This window comes from Podarcis erhardii (assembly GCF_964252035.2).
Source record: "Podarcis erhardii genome assembly, chromosome: 5".
Taxonomy (NCBI): domain Eukaryota; kingdom Metazoa; phylum Chordata; class Lepidosauria; order Squamata; family Lacertidae; genus Podarcis; species Podarcis erhardii.
In genome coordinates this window covers 18,434,647-18,453,267 of record NC_138509.1, presented here as the reverse complement: position 1 = coordinate 18,453,267, position 18,621 = coordinate 18,434,647, and the positions used below count along the sequence as shown (strand labels likewise).

Sequence of the window (18,621 nt, the reverse complement as noted above, 5' to 3'; positions counted from 1 at the left end):
CCCTATTTTCATTGGAGAAATGTTGGAGGGTTTGTGTTCCGCGCTGCAACATGATGTTTTGGGTCCCACGTGCCTGATGTAATAGTCCTTCTGCCTAGAGAAACCTGAGAACTGCCATTCTCTAAGGGAAATTGGAGGTCTTTAATAGAGAATTCTCAACACATTAAACACGCTACAGTTCCTTGTATTCTTTAGGCGAGGTTATGGTGGAGACACTGGCATGAACCTGGTGTAAACTGTGTTGTAGGGGTGCTTTCAGCGTGGCAGATTTCTAATTGAAATGAACAAGCCTGTTCCACAATATCTGCTAGTTAGCGTGTTCACCACCATCCTTGCAAGAAGCTGGCAGCGGAAATGACTTCAGAGGAGAACAAAGAAATATAAAGCATGCGTACGTGAAAAGGAATATGCAAGGTACATTAAAAACTGCACCACATGCTGAATTGCCCACCTCACCCCAGCCTGCACTTTTGACAAAACTTAATTAAGCCTTGTCAAGCCCTTCTGAGGTAGGCAGGCATGTTTTGCCCTTCCAACTCATTACAAAGCATCCTAATCTTTTGTCGATTCAGCAATTGACACACAAAGCAACGCTGTCTCCTCCGTTAAGAAAGTACCTGTGGATATGTGTACTAATATATATAGGAAGTTCCAATAAAAGGCTTTCTGCAAATACATGGTTTATACTTGCTTAATATTTCCAGGAAGAGGTTATTAGGGGTGTGGGGGTGGGGAGAGATCATTTATCAAAGCATTAATATGTATTTAGGTAATAAAGGCAACGGAGCAAAACTCACCAAACAGTGCCACCTGCTGGAGGCCGCTTGTTACTACCTCATGAACTCATTGCCTATGTCGCTCGTTTACCTTGCGGGCTTAAATATATATTATTTGCCGGCACAGTTCTAGGGCTGGGCCTGCGACTAAAATGGTTTGAAACGCAAAAGGCGTGCGTGCAAAATGCCTGCCCCCTCCGGGGGGGGGGACAACAATTTTGTCTTGTTGCTCCTGCAGTTTGTTCTCTCTCTCTCTCTCTCTCTCTCTCTCTCTCTCTCTCTCTCTCTCTCTCGTCCTCTGTGTCATTTTGACCCAGTAAGAGTGATGTCCCCCTGTTGCCTAGGCAACAGAGTGATGCTCACTCTCTTGCCACAATGGCTGCAGCCTCACGACACTGCCCAGGGAGAGTGCGAGCATTGTGCAGTTGCCTAGGCAACAGGGGGACATCCCCCTAGCCCTAGCACAGTGGGCACAGTTTCATGGAACATCCTCAAAGCACTGGCAGGTGGAGACAATGTTCAACTCTGCAGTTCAAAAACAAAGCTGAAAAGTTACACAGGCTGTAGGTGGAAATCTTCCTCTCCCAGAGGGCCTTTTCTGCATGCTGTGAACAATGAGTTGTCCTGTTTACTCTCTTTTGCACTGAGAACTTTGCTTCTCTTTTATTGAAACTGTGATTTCAGGCTTCGATCAATTCTATTTTCAAGTTGTTTTAGGATGCATTCTTTTATTGTTGGTGGTGGGGATAAGTCAGTAGGTTGATAGTATTTCGGACTGCAACCTCCCCCCTCTGAGTTGCTTTGAAAATTAAGTGGAATGTATAGTTATACACAGGTGGTGCTGGGGGTTAAACCACAGAGCCTAGGACTTTCCGATCAGAAGGTCAGCGGTTCAAATCCCTGTGACGGAGCTGTACACTGGCTCCCTCGGCCAATAAAGCAAGATGAGCGTCGCAACCCCAGAGTTGGTCACAACTGGACCTAATGGTCAGGGGTCCCTTTACCTTTACCTTTATAGTTATATATTGAAAAAGAAACTTCTTTATTGTTCTTTTATGCTTACGGTGTATAATCTTTAGGATACTTTAACTGGAAAAGCAGACAATAAGATAATGGGAGCCATGGCGTACTTTAAATAACTATATGTGATTATTATCATTATTACTAAGCAAATAAAAACATTTGTTGCTCACACTGCTACCTTCTAATTTTGCTGACAGATACACAGTGTGGTCAAAGCCACACATTCAAAACCTGGTGTAGAAGAAGCCCATTTTATACATTTTCCACACCTGTAGCATTTTAATATGATTGTTTTGTCATGTTTATTTTAATGTTTCCGGAAGTGGTTTTTATATTCCGTAAACTGCTTAAAAGCCTATAAGAGATTTGTTATTATGTGCTTTAATTATATATTGATTTTATAGTTAAACCAGTAAGGAGCCATTTTGGAATGTAAATTAAGTATAAATTAATATATTATTATCATCATCAATCACCATCATCACAACATAGAAGCAAAAATAAATGACAATATTGATAATTCAAATGAACAGTGGTAAATCCTCAAGCAATTTGCCTGCAGTCAACCACTTGACAAAAATAGGACAATGCTTACTTCAAATCGTGCTGATAGGAAAGGACCTGGTTATTTCAGTCCATTGCCATGAAACCCGTCTTCATTAAAGTTGGGGCATATCATTTTTATAGAAGTTTAACAGTTGTGTCTTCCCCCAAAGAGTCTAGGAAATTGCAGCTGGACAGGAGTGTGGTGAATTCTCTTTTAGGCAATTCCTGTTCCCCCTACAGAATTACACATCAGAGAATTCCCTGAGGGAACAACGATAGAAGCAATTTAAAAATGGCCTTTCTGTCCAGGAATTAGGAGACAACAGCACCATGGCTCATGATGACCTCTCCGTTCTGCTTTCCCATGGTTTCTTTTACATTGAGCGTGCCGTTGTGAGGATTAAGTCAGGATTTGCTTGACATTATATACATGCCCCATATCATCGGATTTCAGGACAGTTTGAAAGCACACAAAACACAAGACCAGTTAGGACTGGTCAGTTAGATCCATCAGTTCTCCCACCTGATGAAGCAGTGGCTGGTCCTAAGGAAGGGAGAACAACTTCCCTTTAGTTGCTAGGCAACCAGAATGGCCTTGGCGGCCATGTTGGGGTGCTTATCAACATGACTGGACCGGGGTTGAAAAGCAGTAATGGTGGAGGTCCCCGAAAGCAACAACAAGCACACATAGGCTAAAACTATGGAGTTATGTTGGCTGGGCGTGTTCCTTCATGGTGGTTTTGTTTCTGAACCAAAACTAGCCCTAGACTGGCTACAGGACAGGAGGGGTGTATGGAAAAGGCTACTGAAGCCCTTCTTATTTAGTCCGTTTTCATCTCTTTCTCTATATGTTATTCACCTACCTGAGAAAAGATGCAGAGCCCCGTATCTCCCCACTGCTGTTCATCCTGCAGGTAAAGAAGTTTTAGGAATGATTCTGAGCTGGGAAATTACCAGGTCTTCTCTAACCTCCCATCTCTCACCCAGCCACAGGCTGCTTTGGGTTTGAATTATATCGGAGGAAGGAATTATGGAAATGCACATAGGGTGCCATTTTAGCCACAATTTGTGCTGGTCAGCTCTGGTGCATGGTCATGTGCATGAATCAACCCTGGGCTGACTTGTATACATCACTGATTTTCCAACAGGTGACTCAGGATCCCACCAAGTTTTTCCATCATTCTTTGCTCACACAGCCACACCACTTTAACATCTGTAAAAGTGGGTTAATGAATGAAATGCTGATTGGTGTGTGTATGTGTACTCCCAATGAAATTAAAGTGAAAAGTGTCATGGCACCAGAGAAGTTCTATTAAAAGTCAAAGCAGTAGCAATGGGAACAAAGCATACAGGTTTATAGCTTGTCTTGTTAATGAGGTGGCACTTCAGAATAGCGCACTGTGGCTGCTCTGTGCAGAACAGGTCATCTGGGTAGGAAAAAAAGTTTGAAAAGCCTTGGAAGTAGAAAAAGCCCAGTATGACAAAAGGGACTCTTTGGCACAACCCAAATCAGTGCTTTAAAATCAAAACCAAATCACACCAGACATTAATGCTTCTGCAGAAACAAGAATCACACCCAGATCTGTATACCAAGGGGAAGTATAACATAACTTATCCCATAGTCAAACCTGTGTTTCATAAGATGATGTTTTATCTGTTTACATAGTGAGGGACTGAAATTACTATTACCATTATTATTATTATTCACAGAAAAGATCACAATATATAAAATCAAAATAAGAACAATAACCCAATAACACACACACACACCCAAAAAGAGCCACATTTTAAAAAGGTATTGGATGTCCATCAGGTCAAGCAAAGGCCTGGTTAAAAAGGAACGTTTTTACCTGGTGCCTAAAGGGGTATAATGAAGGCATCAGATGAACTTCCCTGGGGAGACCATTCCACAGATGGGGGCCAACTGCAGAGAAGGCCCTGTTCTCATGTTGCCACCCTCCACACCTCTCGAGAAGACACACATAGGATGGCCTCAGAAGATGATCTCAGGGTCCGGGTAGGTTCATATGGAAAGAGGACTTCCTTCCCCCGTACACTACACCCACAATGTCAGGTGTGACAGACGTGTCCTGCACATTCGATCTGTTGTTTAGTCGTTTAATCATGTCCAAATTTTCGTGACCCCATGGACCAGAGCACGCCAGACACTCCTGTCTTCCACTGCCTCCCGCATTTTGGTCAGACTCGTGTTTGTAGCTTCGAGAACACTGTCCAATTTTCTTTACAGCATTGGACTTTCCTTTCGGTTCCAGGCATATACGCAGCTGAGCGTCCTTTCGGCTTTGGCCCAGCCGCTTCATCAGCTCTGAATCTACTTGTACTTGTCCTCCGCTCTTCCTCAGTAGCATGTTGGACGCCTTCCGACCTGAGGGGCTCATCTTCCAGCATCATAACTTTTATATGCCTGTTGCCTTTGTCCATGGAGTTTACTTGGCAGGGATACTGGAGTGGCTTGCCGGTTCCTGCTCCAGGTGGATCACATTTGGTCAAAACTCTCCACTATGACCTGTCCATCTTGGGTGGCCCTGCACGGCATAGCTCATAGCTTCTCTGAGTTATTCAAGCCCCTTCGCCATGGCAAGGCAGTGATCCATGAAGGGGTATCAATACATTTGATCTATCTTCCATTAAAAGGAGTGATGGATCACTTGAGTGAGACACAGTTTTGCTATGAGTTTTGCTCCACAGCTAGATCCTACACCTTTTATTTGATCTACCAGATCTCTTCATATGTGACAGGGATGACCAGCCTATATTATTATTATCAGTTGTGTGGAACAGGGATGAACAGAAAGTGCAGTGTAGATGACTGGGGAACCTTTGGTCAGTTTCTGATGGTCCACCTAGGTTATTAAGACATACAAAACTGGTGCTTACTAGTTTCTGAGGTTCTGGAAAAGACAGTCTGACCAAACAAGTCACCTCTTATAAGCCACCAAATTTAGCACAGGCCGCTGAGGGATTGATAAACACCACCAGCTCAATAAGCCAACCAGGACCATTGGTGGTTGTATGAGGCTCACAACTCAAAGCTGCCTCATGGCAGTGTTGCTTGCATGCTGAGTGTTAAATGTTCGGAAGAAGTCAGAAGCCCAAGGCAGTATAAGTTCCTCAACTACGTTTATTCAACATTGTCAGTGACAACAGCTTACTCATAGCAAAACAAGAACCGAACTCACAGGACTACACAATAAAAAAAAAACCAGCATGAACTGACCGTTGACAGTTGAAAGTGCATGCGCTTACTTGCCATTAGAACGTTCGTCTACCAACGCTTATACAATTGGTTAGAACGCACCTTGTAACATAAAATGTGTTAAACCCAATACATAACACTGAGAAAGTAAGTCATGGGTCAGGTCACTGCAGTATAGAAAATGGGTATTTCCTCAGAAGAGATGGCCAGCTGCCTGCCCTTTCTAGGAAGACTACTGGAGGATGCAATATTTTAACATTGATACCATTTGATACCCACCACCGCAACCTTTGCCAAGGCTTCATGTCAACATGGTCATGTTTACCGACAGTTTTAAAGGCCTCTGATCCAAAAAAAGAGATGCAACAATTGGCTGCCACATTACTGGCTGGGACTTTCTGGCACCAGCGCAACTCCTGGCCCTGGTTCTGTCTGGATGATTTGTATGTAGCTGAGTTTTCTCTTTCCCGGGTGCCAATGCAGCCATTACAAAAAGAAAAGAAAAGAAAAGAAAGAAAAAGAATTCAGTGAATTTACAGTCCAGTAATTGGCAGCCAATGTGAACAATCAAACATGGCAAATTAACAGTTTAAGCTGTAAATCAGGTGTGTGATTTGCTCTGGTAAGTGTAATTGTTAAAACTGCTCATTTCAAACAATGAAATGGCACCCGAAGGAAACCAATTTAAAAATAACAGATTGTGTTCTGCGCTGAACGTTGTATTAAAATAGTTACTTTAAACTCCTCTCCAATAGCTGTAAATTAATATCATGGTATAATCTCATTATTATACCTGGCATTGTTTTGTTTCAAAGGGAGACCTTTCCCCCCCCCTTTTTTTTTTTTTTCATTCGCAGATATAGATCAATTTTCATCTGAATCTTCACTTCTATCAGAAAGAAGTGAAGTGGGCAGCTCCCTCATTAAATCCAACCAGCTTGTTGTGGGGGGGGGGGACCTTTTCTGAGCCAAGGAAACACAAAGCATTCTTCATCCTATCTAGTTTTCTACACTACCAGAATCACACCATTAAACTGGGTTACCTGCATCAGAACCATGAAAATCCCAGCTTTCCTTTTTAAAATAACAAGTTTCTAGCTCTCATTTTTGCGATCAAACATTTTTAAAAAGTGACGGCAGTTTCCCCAGAATGCAACTGACATCCTGATTAGGCCTGCATTGGCTCTAGTCCAGGAAGACTCTCCTTGTGCGTGAATGCACACAGTACATATTCCCTGTTTGTCCTCTATCCTTTCACTCCCCACCACATCAAAAAATTGCTCCCCCAATGAAGTAGACTGGATTTCAGAAGAAGCTGCTGATGCCGCATAGGACCAGTGCTATTCTAACAGGATTTCCTCTTTCTGTTTCTTCTCACTTTATCCATCCTCTCCGTGAAGCCCTTGCTTAAGCCCTGGTCTTGACCCAACAAGCACAAGGGCACTTGCTCCCATTCACTCGTTGTTACAGCTGCCTTTCCCATTCCATTCTTGCTCCAGAAACCACTTGTGGATTGTAAGCCTGGGGCAGAGACCTACCTTGCTTCTTCTCCGCTGCCCACGATCAAAACCACATCCCATCCCACCTGATGGCACTTGGAACATGGATACCTGTTAAACTCAACTTGTTTCGGTTTCGCCCTTCTCAGACCTCGTGTCTGATGAACGACTGGTGCAAACTGCAACACAAACTTTCCTAAGTAAACAGCCTTCAGTATTGCAAACTGCAAAGCACTTGTGATCACAGCTTCCAGAGCAGGTGCAATTTGTGTAAGCTATTCCTAGTGGCAGCTACAACCTTGAGATTCAGCCACAACAGAGGATCTAGCAGTGCACCTAAAATGCAAGCAGGAAGTTCTACAGCTGTAACTCCTGGAATTATTATCTGTGTTGTCTGGCCCAGATTGGGTACAGCCATACTTAGAACCAGATCTGGTGTATATGTTCTCTGGACCAAGTTGCTCTTAATCAACTGCTGGGTTTGGGACAGGCTGGTGTCCAGTAGGCAGAATAAGCTGCTCTATTGACCAAACAAGGGCTTCTCCTATTAATCTGACAAATCCAGGGGCTTTGTACTGCTAGCCAATCACAGGGGTTGATGTTGCACATTCCTATGCCCTTCTGAACCATATACACAATCCTGGGTAATATATTAGGCTGCATGTCAGCCTGATATTATGAGTGCTGCTTTCAAACCCTCTATAAACCTATAGAGGGGTTCTGCCTCCAAGCCTGGGCTCTCAGAAATGGCAACGTCTCTTCCTCTGGTGACTAGAAATCCCTTTTAGAACCCTTTTAGTTCAGAGTTTCAGCTTGGTATTTCCTGATTGCTTTTTACCAACAACCTCGGGGACTAGAAACTTGTAGTTCTTTTTAAAACAAAAACAAGGATACTAGTGAATCTGAACAAAGAACCCAACACAGCACTTAGTCATAAATCCGAACGTAAACATTCATGGTTTCCTCCATGACCAGACATATCATTGTCCAAGTGATTCTTCACAGCAATATATTAAAAATCGGGGGCTGAATTCTGATGTTGCTACCTGCCATTCTATACTAATGCATCAAGGAAGTTATGCCTAACACATCTTGTATTGTAAATTACAGGGCCCGTATTTTAAACTGAGCAAGAGCTGAAGGGCCAGCAACACTGACACTTTCAGATCAGGGGCTCTTTAGGCCCCAGCTTGCCGCCTGTGAAAAGCAACAACACATAGGTTTGCCATATTTTGAAGAGCAGAAAGGAGGACACCTTTGCCAACTTCCACTTTTGGATCGCTATGATGACTCTACCCATGAAAGAGAGGACATGTCCTGGAAAAAGAAGGAATATGGTAATCCTAAAACAGCTTTACAATAGTTCTTCCCTTAGCTGCTCACTTTCACATAGAAGGGTGGAAATCTGCCAGAGCTCTTTTGCACAAGGAAGAGGAGAAAGAGTTAACAAGTCCTTTGCTTCTGTATCCATGGAAAACAGCAGCTGAAATGCACAACAGAGTCTGTTTCTGAGGGTCAGGGGCCACGCGGAAGGATTGCTTTACTTTGTCCACACAAAAAAGTGGGGGAGACAATATTCAGAACACCCGCCCACAGTTTAGCACCACAAGGCAAATGCAATGTTAAAACTGTGCTTCTGAAATAGCAGACAACCCCTGAAATGGTCTAGCATGGCACTAGCAGCCACTGTTTTTGACAAACATAATGATAAATGGTGGTGTCATGTCAACAAGTTACATTGCAAATGTCAATAGATGGGAGATTATACTGCTTCGTGTGCTAGCCGCGTGAGAACAATCTACCTGCACTCAAAACTGAGTCATTTAATGCTAAATGTTCAATGAGATGCAGGAGGCAGAATTACAGCTGTTGCAACATTTGATTCAAGTTTGGTTTGTGGCTATGGATAAAGAGACATGAATGCGGGCTTATGTGCGTTAGTGCTTTCCAAAATGTGTATCTCATTTCATCCACCTATAAGTCCGATTTTATGTCTGGTCTTGATTTTTTTTATTTATTTATTTTAAATTTTTTTGCTTAAAGCAGAAACACAGCAGAAATAGAAGTTGTAAGTAACACAGAGTTGCCTAATAAATTAAGCCACAGGGATTTACAGAAGTGATCTTCTTTCCAGTCTTACATGATACCAAGACACTTTCCAAGGAACAATAAAGACATGCTACTATGTTCTGTGTTGTACCAAACCTTTTTCTATGAATTTCTTATGTTAGTTTGTCCATTTCAATCAGATCTCAGTATTTCCATAAAGCCAAAACTGAGCCCGACATAGGTGCAGAGGTTGCACCTCCTCATTCAGTTCAGGGGATACAATATCAGTGACCTTTACAATAGAGCTATAGGGTGAAGGTAAAGGTACCCCTGACCGCTAGGTCCAGTCACAGACGACTCTGGGGTTGCAGCACTCATCTTGGTCTATAGGCCACGGGAGCCGGCGTTTATCCGCAGTCAGCTTCCGGGTCACGTGGCCAGCATGACCAAGCCACTTCTGGCGAACCAGAGCAGCGCACAGAAATGCCGTTTACCTTACCTATTTATCTACTTGCACTTTGACGTGCTTTCAAACTGCTAGGTGGGCAGGAGCTGGGACTGAACAACAGGAGCTCACCCCGTCTCGGGGATTCGAACTGCCGACCTTCCGATTGGCAAGCCCTAGGCTCAGTGGTTTAGACCACAGTGCCACCCACGTCCCGCTTAGGGTAGGCTAATATTATGCCCATATTACTGGGGACTGTGAGGAAGGAATAATGCCAATCCAAACTGGGAAGTTATACTCTTCCTGGCATACTAGATGTTAGTTTACAAAAGCCTGGATGGAATTGTGTTGAAGTTCCGTTCTGTGTCAAGGGTTCTCTCTACCTCCCGTCTAAGCATTACTGTACGTTACTTCAGATTTTAGAAATTATGTTCATATCTGATTCTAATTGTGTCTGGGTCTTATATTCTAAACAAGTGGAATTTCTGGCTGTCCAAATTTAATTTTCTCTGTGTTCCACGAAAACAGGTCAATATCTTTCTATGTCTGTGACAGAAAATTCAAATGGGTCCCTCAGTCTGGAAAAAGATAAGATAAACTTAACAATTGCAATTTATTGGCCTTTGCTGGTCCTTCAAAATCTGCCAAATTAAGTCTGCCACTTCACTCTGCTGAATGATAGGGTTGGCTGTGTCCTTTGGAAAGCCCTCATAGCCTCTCCTCAAGTAACATGAAGTGAAGCCATTTGATATCAAACTGACTGAGGAGAATTTTTACTTCTGACACATTTTGCAAGCAGCACTTACTATATCCATACAGAAACCTTATTCAACATGTCTGAACAGATCTCTCCTTTCCCAACATTTTTTTTTTTTAAGTCTGTGTAAAGCCTTTCCTCATTCCAAATGAATACTTGAAATCTGTAAGCCTGATTACTAACGCTCAGGCGTATTTCAGCACAGACCTCCATTTAATATTCTTCAGGGTCTCCTTTATTACAATAATCCTAATTACTGTCAGTTTGAAGCAAAGGAGCCTGGTTAAAGCCACAGAACTCTCTGGAAAGTGCACAGTGTGTTACAGGCACAGCTACATCCATTCTCTTAGATATGAATATGGAAAATTTCAAGGAGGAAGGGGGAGAAATTATTTTTTTAATGGTAGGGGATTTGATTTTTAAAAACATTTCATTTACTTGTCTGTTTGCTCAGAAACTTACAGTACAGTATTGTTTTAAACTGTGTCCCTGGCTACTAGTATCTGTAAGATTTGCCAACTAACCAGAAATAAGAAGCCAAGCCAGTTATCAGCTTCAAGATCGGTTGCCAGAATTTTGTGCGTAAACTCTGGTTGCTAGAATTAACTGAGCAGAGCTCGTATATATGTATATATAAGAAGAAGTTTCAATCAGTATCAATACATTCTAACAGCAAACACAGCTGCTGAGCACTGATGGAGCTGTAGCCAAAAATTGAGCCTCTAAGAAACAAGAGAGGGGTATTAGCACCCTCAGACGAACCCCAAGATTGACAATGGGGGGGGGGAATATGGGAGAAGTCTAACATGGTAAAAGAAAAAATCAAAACTGCTCAATTGGGACTGCAATGCTCAGTGGCCGTAGATCACTTGCTTTTGGTCCAGTCTGCAGTTAAAGTATAATCTGTGTCACTTGCCTTGGAACAAAATGTTTGCTTGGTTATGTCTACGGAATAGAAGGTGGCAGGATCCCCAAGGATGTGCTCAGACCAAGGCTGCGTTACAAAGATTAACCCAATATTAACCCTGCTGTGTGGGATTCCCTTGCAGATGACCGCAATGGCTGGATCTATAGCAGTGACCAGAGGAGGAATGACCAATGGGAGGAGAGCAAGAGAAGGAACACCATGGTGCAGCTGCGGCAGCAAAACTGGATGCCTTCATTTGCCACAACTGCAACAAAACATGTCTCTCCAGTATCGGTCTCTATAGCCACAACAAGCGCTGTGGCTCTCCAACAGTTTGACTTCACTCTTCCATTATCTCCTGAGACAGACAGATGCCAACCAACCAGCCCACGAAGCAATATCTTTGCATCATGTTGCTACATATACTAGCTTTGCTGCAAATGACTGTTACCAAAAACACACGTTGCAAAGTTTCTTCATTAAGTAACAGAGCAAAAAGAGAAGATAATAATAATAATTTAATAATTTATTATTTATACCCCGCCCATCTGGCTGAGTTTCCCCAGCCACTCTGGGCGGCTTCCAATCAAGTGTTAAAAACAATACAGCATTAAATATTAAAAACTTCCCTAAACAGGGCTGCCTTCAGATGTGTTTTAAAGAGAAGATAGCTGCTTATTTCCTTCACATCTGAAGAGCACACAGGCAGAGGATAGATAGACCCACAGATGTACTGCCATGCCGATTAGATGGATAAATAATACAATTTAGCCATCTTCTCCAAGGGAAATCCATTTTCCTCCAGTTCGACGGTTGCAAAGCAGAAGAGCTGGCGAACTTGTCTCCATAATAGGAAGGGATTACACATGTAGATGAATTTATGAAACGACAAATCCGGGAACGAGACACACTCTTACAATATGGGGACTGTTCCAGAAAGTTGCTCTAAGTTAAGTAGAGAGTTCAGTTCTCCCTCACTTGATCCTCTCCTCAGAATTAGGAACTGAACTCACCCATTCTGAATCATGTAGAGCAGTATGTTTGAGGCAGGGGTGATGGGGAGAGAAGTCTGCTGGTAATAATGTTCATAATAGGGGATTTGCTGCCTTTTACATGAGTTTAAGAGATTGGCAGAGGTCAAACAGGCTGGAACATCCCTGCTGAGCTGTTGCTATGAAGACAGGCAGCCTGCAGAAAGGCAGAGGTGTGTATGTTCTGCCACTATTCAGAAAAGACCAGGGGGGGGGAGGAAAGGAAAAGAGACAAACCTGCTTCTCTGTACATTGATTCTCTGTACATCCTTCTTAATAGAGGAGTTCCCTGCAAAAAAAGACAGAGTGAGGGTTTTTTCTCTCTCCCTTACTTTTGTTGTTAGTGGGGAGTCCTTTATTCAGGATCTTTCCAGCTGTGTGTGTAATTAATTGTATGTGTATTAACAACCCAGGACAACCCCAGTGTATTAACAACAAGCTCTCAGCTCAAATTAAAGAAAGCCGGGCTATTTTAAAATATTTTAAAGTGCATTTATTGAAAAGGGGAAGCACATTTGAAGAGAGAGATGGCAATATCTAAATATATAATTTGCTCCAGGATTTTGTGATATATATATATATATATATATATATATAGAATATAGATAGATGATAGATAGATAGATAGATAGATTAGATAGATAGATAGATAGATAGATAGATAGATAGATAGATAGATTAGATAGATTATATAGATTTTATATATATATATATATATATATATATATATAGCCCTCATTGTAGAATATGTTATCTTCGGACTACTTCACTCTTTATGGGGTTTCCCCTATATTGACTCTGTGAGACAGAAACCTAAAATAATGAATGCAATGTCATCTGGGAAATGCAGCAGGAGGGTTTATTTTGCTGCAAAGACATGCAAGTCATGTTTGATGCTTAACTCAGGGGCACTCTGGATCCTCTGCGGATGTAGCAACAGAGGAAGTGTGAAGAACTTGGGGTTCCTCTCCCCATGCTCCTAGGGCTTGGACCTGTATTTCATGTCACTGACATGAGAAGATGGAGGGACTCATGTATCCTCTCTGGTTGCTTCTGTTGGATGTCCAAAGCCCCCTTGCCCTCCACATTTTCTATGTCTTACAGTGGAGATAAAAGGGACGTGGGTGGTGCTGTGGGTTAAACCACAGAGCCTAGGACTTGCCGATCAGAAGGTCGGCAGTTCGAATCCCCGTGACGGGGTGAGCTCCCGTTGCTCGGTCCCTGCTCCTGCCAACCTAGCAGTTCAAAAGCATGTCAAAGTGCAAGTAAATAAATAGGTACCGCTCTGGCGGGAAGGTAAACAGCGTTTCCGTGTGCTGCTCTGGTTCGCCAGAAGCAGCTTAGTCATGCTGACCACATGACCTGGAAGCTGTACGCCAGCTCCCTCGGCCAGTAAAGTGAGATGAGCGCCACAACCCCAGAGTCGGCCACAATTGGACCTAATGGTCAGGGGTCCCTTTACCTTTACCTTTACCTTTATCTTTACAGTGGAGATACTATGGTCAGCTTCTCCAGCGCTGCAAGGCTTTTCCACAACGGCTTCCCAGCTCGTAAATCACCATGGCCACTCCAGCTGCTGCAACATCTCTGTCCAGACATGGGGACTCTCCAGGTCCTTCTCATCCTCCTACGACCTTTCAGCACAGCTACTCCTCCGCTCATTCACAACAAACACTCCGGCACCTCACAGCTGGGACTCTGGCACTCTGCTCAGCCTCTGGAACCCATCAGCGCAGCAAAAAAGCATTCTGGGCGCATGACCTGTCATACATGTGGAGGAAAAACTTAAACACGTAGCAGAGATTCCAAAAGTAGACCAGAGGCAATTGTACTTCATTCATCAGAGCTTTACTTGCTACTGAAGGCAGATAAGCATAACGTTCACTAATCCAGTACATTCAGGATTGGCACAGTCCATAAAAATCCAGTTGCAGCACTTAGAAAACTTACAAACGTATAACAAGACTAAACCTTAACACTAAACATACTATGTACAGAACGCCACACCAGAATGAAGAGAGGTAGAAAAGAGAAAAGTAAAACCCAAGCTCCTTCTGGCCTATATTTATAGTCAACATGACCTTAATTGGAAGAGATAAGAGAACCAATTCAAGCCAGCTTTACTCGGCTTCTCTGAAGGTATAACCCAAACAATCATGAAGCTTCTTTCATACAGAGAAGCTTCCGGAGCCCTCTTGAATTAATCAGAATAGGAAAGATCTCTACACATCAAATCAATACTTTCTGCACTAAGAAATGCAAACTGACAACTCTCAATCTCAGGGTCGTGGGTTCAAGCCTCACTTTGGACCAAAAAAGCCAGCATTGCAGGGGGTTGGACTAGATGTCTCTCAGGGTCCCTTCCAACTCGACAATGCTATGATTCTGTGATTCTGATATTGCTGGCATCTCCTGTAAGTGCTCATCCAGGCTTTCCTTTTGTGCAGCATTTCTGCGCACAGGTCCAGGTTTTTTTAAAAAAAATAATATTTATTGAAGTTTCAAATAATACAAAAAAGAAAGAAAAAAAACAAAAAGGAAAGAAAAACAGTCAACCTTAACAATCCTTTTTTTCAATAACTTCTTTTCTGCAACTTCCCCTCACCTCCCCTTCTTGTATTCCTTATCCAGATATTTATTCAACAAGTTCTTGTTCTTAAATTTTTAACCCTAATTTGTTATTATGTCTAATTCAATTTATATATCAAATTTTAACTTATATACATTAATCATTATGCTTAAAGACTTTTTCTAAGGCCGACCCTGCTTCCCTTGCACGAATTCCCCGTTTTTACACTAATAGCAATACACAAAAAAAAGAAACAATAGAAAGAATCAAAAACATACTTGGACACCCTTCGGATTTTCAGATCCCACCCTCACCTTCCCGGTTTCAATCCCCAAACCATTGTCCATTTGTCCTTATGCTGTCAGCCTGGATTCCTCACATCAAAAGCCCTTAAATCTCTCTCAGTTCCTTTCTGCCGGTTTTTTTGAAAGTCCTCTGTAATAACCACCGAGTCTCGGAAGGGCTCTATCCCAAAAACGTCCATGTTCCATCCGGCCGGGCCTACAGATTTAAAGGTGGAACTCAAAAGTTGTTTCTTAATCTTTATAGGTCCAAATGTCCCAAATTCTTCAGCTCTCCACAAAGGGAGAGCTTTCCATTCTTCCTTCTTCAGTTCAAACCAAATTTTCATCATCCAGTCCTCTTTTTCTTTTGTATCCTTCTTGACAGGCCTCCGGTTCCCTTTTGCCTTCTGCAACATGTCAGCCCCTCCTTCCTGATGCTCCTGTTCAACAAATATCTCTTTCTGCACTTTTTCTTGTTCAACTGCCTGGGCTGTAGACAAAACATGGCTCTGCTGTACCAATTTTCTCACGATAAAAGCAACCTCTTCCAGATCAGCTAGTATTTTTCGACCTATTTCCATTCTTGTAGTGTCCCTGAATCCCCTCTAGAGGGATTCTGGTTATTATGTATTCCTTACACTTCCTGCCCAAAAGTCCAGTTAGTTTGTTTCAATTCTTCTTTATTTTCAACAATTTCTCACTATATTGTAGCAAATGTAGCCAGCAAAGGCATCAGAAACAAAGTTTTCTACTTTTCCCCACTTTGACAGCTAATTTGACAGCTGTCAAAGTCTTCTATGTCTCCTCAGCAGGCTCCTCTCACGGATCGCTCCCGGGTCTTGGGGGGGGCACTTTATCTCTCAAAGTTAGCTCTTATCCTCCAGCACAGTTACTTATACTGTCAATTCGTGCAATTAATAGTTTAATCCATTTTAAAAAGAGATCTTCTCTCGACCTTAAATATATAGTCCTTGCTTCAGATTGTTTACAAGACTGGGGAGACGGACTTCCTCTTTGGTCTTCCCCGGTCGTGCCAAATTCAAGAAAAAATTTTCTTTTATAAGTCCAATTTCCGTATTACTCACGGGTTGTTACTTTTAGTCCAAATGTTCATAGGAAAAAGTCAGCGCTCTCGGTCGAACGGCATGCGGCTTCGCTCGTCAGGGGAAGCAGAGGACTCACAGCACCACGCCGCTCCCGTCCCCTGCTCCACAGCCTTTAAAAAGGCTCCGTCGCGGGTCGGGGCGCAAAACGGTGCCCGCCGAGTCACCAGGTCCACGGGCTTCCGCGCCCATGGTTTCTGGGGGTCCCCGCGTCGCCGGCACGGCAGGACCCGACCCCTGTCAAGCAGATTCCCTCCGGAGCTCGGAGGGAATCCGCCATTCGGCTGTGGCGCCAACCCGGAAGTCCCAGGTCCAGGTTTTAAAAAGGGGGCAGGTTCCCAGATTGCCAGTTCTGGACCTGAAACAGCCACAGGGTGAGGTGTCAGCCACAGTGAAGAATATTGTGATAGGAATTTTATAGTCTTAGATATATGGTAATGTTCATAAGTGTACCAACCAAGCACGTACATAGATCAGCACAGGAAGACCAACCTGGAACCATTTTGATTCCTAAACTGAGTAAATGTTTTCTCTACAAGGTCAAAGTGGGAAACCTCCCCATTGTTTCTTTCCTCACAAATCCTGTCTTAAGGGCACATTTAAGATAATGAATAGGGTGTGAGCTTGTGACATGGCCCAGGAACTATTTATCATTACAAAGGACTGGCCAGGCTACCCAGGCAATCCAATCAAGTAACCTGCCAGACAGGAGATAAACAACGACAGGAGAAAAACAACATTCAAATTTCTGTTTTAGACCGCCTTTTCTGTGATGTAGGTGTGATGTATCTGAGGGGTGGTCTTAGGTTACACCCCTTCTGTGATGTATGTATGATGTTTCTGGGGGTGGTCTTGATCTACAGGGTGGCAATTTCAAAAGTCTTTATAAGGCCTTGCGCGCGATTTTTCAGGGTTCCTCTTCCTCTCCTGGAGGTGAGGGGAGCACCCTGTTGCAACAGTTCAATAAAGATCAAGCTTACTAGCTGCTTTGCTTCTCAATATTCTCTGGTTGGCCTCTGTTATTCTCTCCTACCAATAGGGAACCTATCTAAGGACTCTATATGGGCTCTTGGATACCCCATAAGGGAAAAGGGCAATTTTTGTTTACAACAATATGAAACTGTGTTGTTTGAGGCTTATTTAAGAACAAATAAAGGGACTGCCTGGATGAACAGTAGTAACCTAGAGGTGCAGCACAGAAAGCCTTGTCAATAGCTGCACAGGTTCATCACAAGGACCAGCAGTGAAGAACGCCACAGTTTCATGGTTCTAACCCCCAGTACCATCTCATTTGCAGCATAAGGGGCACAACTGATCGAAAATCTGACCTCCTACTGCATGCATACGTTTGTCACGCAGGATGCAATGTCAGCCACAAACTGCTGCTAATGCGGTTGAGTACTCTTCCAGCATCTGTCTTTCCCCCACCCCCAGAGAGGGAAGCTTTGAGAAGCCCTCAGCTTGACAAAACATGATCCCAGCAAAAAAAAAAAAAAGTGGAGTGAGGTTACGGAAATCCAACGAGGGCTGCAGACAGATTTACGACCCCGCTCATCAGACACACAAACAACACCTTGGTATCTAACTGAGCAGAGAAAATGATTCACGGCAAACAATTTATCTGATTAATTTCGCCCTTTTGTTTGTTTGCTCCTAAATAATCTGCAAACAGTAGATCAGTTCTTAGGAGCTTAATTATTCCGTGATGAATGAAAGGCAAACACATGTTCGGAAGCGGAGAGCTGCTTGTGAGTTATTTCTTGGGGCGACTGTGTTGAGAATAGCCAAGTGAAGATGTGCCTATGGCAAGGGAGGTAGAGATAAACAAAAACTACTCGCCCGTACGTCATTTTAATTTTGTTGCTGCTGCAAATGGGACTCTGTTTTCCAGCATTTCCTGAAAAGGCTGTTGAAAGTGTTTGCCCGGGTTCAGCTGCATTTTGAAGTGCATGGTTCATACCACAATTATCACTGATCCTCCATCCTACTTCATTTGCCTTTCTTAGGGTAAAGGTAAAGGGGCCCCTGACCATTAGGTCCAGTCGTGACCGACCCTGGGGTTGTGGTGCTCATCTCGCTTTATTGGCCGAGGGAGCTGGCATACAGCTTCCAGGTCATTTGGCCAGCATGACTAAGCCATTTCTGGCGAACCAGAGCAGCGCACAGAAATGCCGTTTACCTTCCTACCTTCCTACCTATTTATCTACTTGCACTTTGACGTGCTTTCGAACTGCTAGGTTGGCAGGAGCAAGGACCGAGCAATGGGAGCTCACCCCGTCGTGGGGATTCGAACCACTGACCTTCTGATCGGCAAGCCCTAGGCTCTGTGGTTTAACCCACAGCGCCACCCATGTCCCTTTTCTTAGGGTAACTTAAAACAATTTTTGTGTTGAACCAAAGGTGAACTGTTCCAGA

The 18,621-nt window shown here is 43.2% G+C and overlaps 1 long non-coding RNA gene across 1 annotated transcript; it reads left to right on the top strand.

The window, feature by feature from the left end:
- The first annotated feature begins 1,250 nt into the window (after positions 1-1,250).
- LOC309342460 lies at positions 1,251-2,683 on the top strand. Its single transcript, XR_014156838.1, has 2 exons — positions 1,251-1,339; positions 2,586-2,683. It is a non-coding gene; the product is annotated as an uncharacterized lncRNA (long non-coding RNA).
- Positions 2,684-18,621: the final 15,938 nt, after the last annotated feature.